Genomic DNA, 6,000 nt, shown 5'->3' with positions numbered 1-6,000 from the left:
TTGATATTTTGTCATACGAGTCAAGATTCTATGTCGTATGAAACACTACTTTCCACATGAAATCACTAGTCTATCGTTTTGTAGTATATCTCTTGTCGTTTAAAGCTTTATAATCTGTCATACAAAACTCTACATTTGTCAGTCCAGAGCTGTGTCCTGTATGCCTGTTTCAAATTTGTCATTTCTGCTTGATCAATTTGCAGTAAACATAAACACCTGTTATCTATTAGTCTATGCTTAGATTGTCCACTCGGTTTGCTTAGTCAAGTTATCACCCGTCAAAATCAAACTCTAGAAGATAAACACCTCAATATTTTCAAAGTGCTCACCCCCAACAAGTTCAAGATCTAAACATCTTAAAGTGCATTATCACCCTCTTTGATAAACCGATCACTCAAACATAGTTTCTCATCAGGATCAATCATCCTTTATCATGGAACTGAAATGTTTGGTTAGGATAACCTTGTCCCACATCATAGGATATATCATTCCTACTGGACTTGGTTCTTATCAAATCATCACCATTGCACTCCTAAACTGAAGATCAAAAAACTTGCAAACTTTTAAACACTTGAATTCTCTTTTAGTGTCATATCACTCTATTGCCTTGAAATTGACTATTGGTCACTTACTCAAAACAACTTTTAAACAATCAAATCCTAGCACAATATCAAACACAATGCCCATTTTGATTAGAGCGCAAAGACATACAATCGTTGAAACATTGGAAATAGTTGAAGGTCATAACAACATGGCATACCGGAACAAAAGACAAGAACACATAACAAGCTAGCACATCAAAGAAATCAAACAAGTCCAAAATTAAAATCCAACCATGTCAAAACCTAAGAAGGATTCAAATACATATCCAAAGAAAGGTGGCTCTTTTATGCAACTATTAAAAAGATCCTTAAAGGATTTGGATGAGAAAGATCACAATCCCACACCTATATCTAGCAATGGTTCATCCCTCCATAAGCAAATTGACTCTCCAAAGGCATCTATTCCTACACCTCTTGAAAGCTTGCAAGAACCTTCCATAGCATCCTTGCCAAACAATACATCCAAAGCTGAAGTTTCCCAAGGGATATCCATAATTTTCATCAAACCTATTTCAGAGGATCCTATTCAAAGCTCATATCCTTCATATCCAAGAATTGATTCATTGCAAAATCCCCATAACGCTCTCTTGCAAATTGAAGTCCTCATTCATAGAACACTTGTTAAACGAGTCTTAATCGATGGGGGAGTTGGCTTGAACATTTTCTCTTTGAGTCTTGTCCGTGCTCTAAAATATTCAGAAGATGCAGTTGATCCTCGAAAAAGGATAAAAGTCAAAGTCTATGTTGAAGAAGAACATTACTCTAAAGGAATTGTGGTATTACCCCTCAGAGTGGGACCTTTGCAAAAAGACACAGCATGCCAAGTTCTAGACTTGGACCTACCATACAATATACTCTTGGGGAGACAATGGATATAGGATATACAAGCTATTACATCAAAATGTCATCAGTGCCTGAAATTTCCATACAATGGACAGGAAATCATAATATCAGCAGACTCAAATCTAGTGCAGTGTTGTAATAATCTAAAATCAACTCAAGAGGTCATGGTTTCACATAACAGAGAAACAACATATTCAAGCACACAATCCAAAGAACAATTATTTGCATCAATTTTGTCAAACATGGAAAAACAAATACAACTAAGAGATCAAGGGACCAGAGAATATTTGCTATCATGGAAAAACAAACAAGAGAAACTTCAAATTGAGAGGGATGAAGAAGAAGATATAGTAGTCGATGTAGTTCACACGTATGCAAGACAAACGTTAGGAACTAGCCCACTTGAATCAGAATCACATTCGAATGACATGGACTTAACCGAGAACGATCGAGATTTTCTTATATGAGGTCATTCTGATGAGAGTATCATTCTAGACAGGGAAATACATACTAAAAGCTCTGACATCTCTATCATGACCCCTAATATCTTTGAAACTATTCAACTTGAACATCCTTTATCCTTAAGGTATCCTAAACCTATGGACTAGGAAAATGAAGAACATACTGACATTCATACCTTACCTAATAACCATGCCATATCCTTATATCTTGATGAAATCAAACCCGTAACAACTCTCACCGGGAATTTCAGCAACACATCTTCCAGTCAAGTGGGCGTCAAATCTCCTAGTCGCAAAATTGAAAATAAAGAAAACAATATCAGGTCTAATGCTGAAAACCATTTATTGGCAATATTAGATAAAAAAAAAGTAAAAACAAAGGATGCATCTAATGGTGAAAACCTCCTTGAGGCACTGGAAGATAGGAGACTTGACACCTTACTTGAATTTTATCCAGAGAAGTTATCTATCCTAATAGAACCAGCAAAGGCAGTTATCATTGGCACAACTGATCTACATCCAGCAATCTCTCTATCAGAACTAGCAAGACAAAAATAATTGAAACCATTCAAAAGATGGCAAATCAATTTTATCTGGTCATATACAAACATTCCAGGGTTCGATCCATATCTTACAATATATCACCCAAATATTAGTCTGGAAGCAAGCATCAATAAAGGAACACAACATGGATTAGGATCAGGCATTCTATTCATCACACCACAAGGTCATGCAATCCCAAAAGCATACAAATTAATCTTTCCATGCACCAATAATATAGTAGAATATGAAACATTGGTTATAGATATCAAAATGGTTGTAGAATGGAACATTAAACAACTTCAGGTCTTTGGAGACTCTCGACTCGTTATTAATCAAATCAATGATGACTATCAAAGAAAAGATGACAAACTCATGCATTACAAAAAGATGGTGGATGATTTCAAGAAATACTTTGTAGAAATAACTTTTGAATAGATTTGAAGAAATGATAATAAAGCAGTAGACACCATGGCTACACTTTCTTCTCTATTACAGACATAGGAAAATCAACAACATTATGAATTCTTGGTAGAAGAGTTGTTTCATCCCACCTTTAATTTTCTTGATTCCCAAACCATCTATCAACTTATTGGACATGATTCCTCTTGCTATGGCCAAACTTACACATACCTAAAAGATAACATCTTACCTCTAGACTTATCAAAGAATCAAAAGAGACACTTTATTCGCCAATCCTCCCATTTTACTCTCATCGCGGATACCCTATTTAAACGAGGTCTAAACGGTACTCTCTTAAGATGTCTCAAACAAGAAGAATCTGAGAAGGCCTTACATGAAGTCCATAACAACATTTGTGGTACTCATTCAAGTGGTCTTACCCTTTCGAAAAAACTCATACACTTGGGCTATTATTGGCTGACTATGGAATGAGATTCTTTTTAGATAGCGAGAACATGCAAACAACGTCAAATCCATTGGAACTTGATTCATGCACCAGCACAAGAACTTCAATCTCTAGAAACATCTTGGCCTTTTTGTCAATGGGGTCTGGATCTGGTAGGAAAGATAAACCCTTCTTCACCTAATGGTCACAAATTCATCCTTGTAGATATAGAATATTTTACAAAATGGATTGAGGTTGTACCTCTCATCAATATCATAGGAAAACAAATTGTTGCATTTATCTTGAATTACATCATCTACTGCTATGGAATACCAATGACCATTATCATTGATAATGGGTGACCATTCAAGAATGAGGATGTACAAGAGCTATGTGAGAAGTTTAAAATCCGGCACAGATTTTGACACCATATTATCCACAGGGAAATGGATAGGCAGAAGCATCTAACAAAACTATTCTGAAAATCCTTAAAAATACAGTGAATGATGTTGGGAAAGATTGGCATATTCAATTGAATCCTTCTCTACGGGCTTTCCGTACTAGTATCCTCACAACGACAGGTGCTACACCTTTCTCTCTTGTATACGGATCAGAATCCATATTACCAATTGAAGTAGAGATACCCTCTCTACGTGTATCACTAAAAGGTCTCATCCCAAATGAAGAAAAACAAGTATCTAGACTACAAGATTTAGAACTGATTCATGAATGAAGACAAAATGCCTTTGATCATTTAAAGGTATATCAGCAAAGAATGTGTCGGAGCTATAATCACAAGGTTAAACCACAAATCTTTCAAGTGGGAGAACTAGTGCTAAACGAAAATCCATGCAACCAAGCAGATCGAGAAAAGAAAGGAAAGTTTGAACCAAACTAGTTAGGTCTGTTTGTGGTCACAACAACATTTGGATCAGGAGCATATCAGCTTGAGGAACCTATCAATAGCATGCACCTGAAGAAATTCAATGTCTGAAAAATCAAAAAAATCAAAAACAGTGAAAAATAAGAAAAATCAAAAAAAAAAAAGGGGGGGGAAAGCAAAAAAATCCTTAACAGTGAAAAAGAAAAAAGAAAGAAAAAAAAAATATAAGAAAAAGTGCAATAAAAATAGATGGTGAAAACCTGGCAAATAGGCGCTATCTGTGGGTTGGCTCTTCCATCTATTAGTTCATGTATCTTTCCGCTTGCATTTATTTTCCAACAGCGCTATCAATATCCATCATAAGCATCTGTACATACTTAGGCATCACATCTGCTCTCTCACCATGGTTAGGATCATTGGATATATCATAGCAACTTTGTTTCTAGGTTTGGGGAAAAATCCTATACCTAGCTGGGGGTAAACTTTGATCATTTTGAGCTTAATCAAACAAGTAGAACAAATAGTTAGACAACTCTTATCAAGCAAAAACTGAGACATATCCAATGTTGAACACGAGATCAAACTATCAACAATCAAGCTATCACAAAATCAATCTAAGAACATCACACACTTTTCAGTGGATAATATCATTTTGCATAATGATTGTAACATGATTGTTCAACTTTTCTATATTGCTTTTCACTATCATGATTTCTCAGTGTCTCCAGGATGTCATTGACTAGAGGAACAAGGAAGAAACATGATATTTTTCTTGTCTACTATTTGAAAATTAATCATTAATATGTGCAAATTTGTCTCGGGACATGATCATCAAAGTATCATTGAAGAAATTTCTGATTTGCATATTGAAATGATTAATATTGCCTGTTTTATGCAAGCAACACTCAGGTCATCTCGGTTCAATTATACCTCGATGCTTGTGCTAACTTGCTATATCAAAATCTAGGAAAGAAGTGCTCAGGTCATCATGGTTTAATTATACCATCGATGTTTTCACTCACTTCCCACATTTCAAAATCTCAATGATGACAAAAATGCAAAATAATCTAGTGACTGGTCTGGTCATAGTTTGCATTTCATAGCATTTTCATTTGCATTTAGCTTGCATTTTATTATTGCATGGGATCCTACAAGCTCCTTTTATCCAAGGTTAAATCTATTGCAAGAATCATCAAAGTATCATCAAAGTGTATACACAATCAGACTAATGATTCATATCTCTCATGATATTATCAACCTAGCCCAAATCTTATGCTATCTCTCTCAACAGAATCAACATCAACATATCCAAATATTTTTGTAACTTGATATCAACAAACTATTAGTTCTTTATCTAATCAACCTTATCAAATCAAATCAATCAATCAAACCTAATTGATTCTATCATGTCATAGACAGGATGTATCCTTCCTGAAACAAGACGTTCTGGTCATGTCTTATATAGGGTGAATCCTTCCTACAACCAGATTGAATTTCAATCTTATCAATCTAATCAATCAAGATTTTTCAATCTTATCAATCTAAGCAATCAAGCTAATTGAAGAGCTTGCATTTTCATCAAAACAATTTTGCAGCAATCAGATCAAATCTATCGAGATATCAATTTCGCAAAAACTCCAAAGATCAATTATCTCAATTGATCTCCTGAGGGGGCATCATACCAGAATTTAGCAATCAAGAGTTGGGGCATCCTATCAAATCAATATCATCATCAAAATGAGATTATTCTTTGAATCAACGCGTCATCACACCTAGCTTCAAAGAGGGGTAAAATGTATACACCTAAAAATGGTCTGAAGATAA

This window comes from Cryptomeria japonica, chromosome 6 (genome assembly GCF_030272615.1).
Source record: "Cryptomeria japonica chromosome 6, Sugi_1.0, whole genome shotgun sequence".
Taxonomy (NCBI): domain Eukaryota; kingdom Viridiplantae; phylum Streptophyta; class Pinopsida; order Cupressales; family Cupressaceae; genus Cryptomeria; species Cryptomeria japonica.
Note: the sequence above shows the minus strand (reverse complement) of the source record.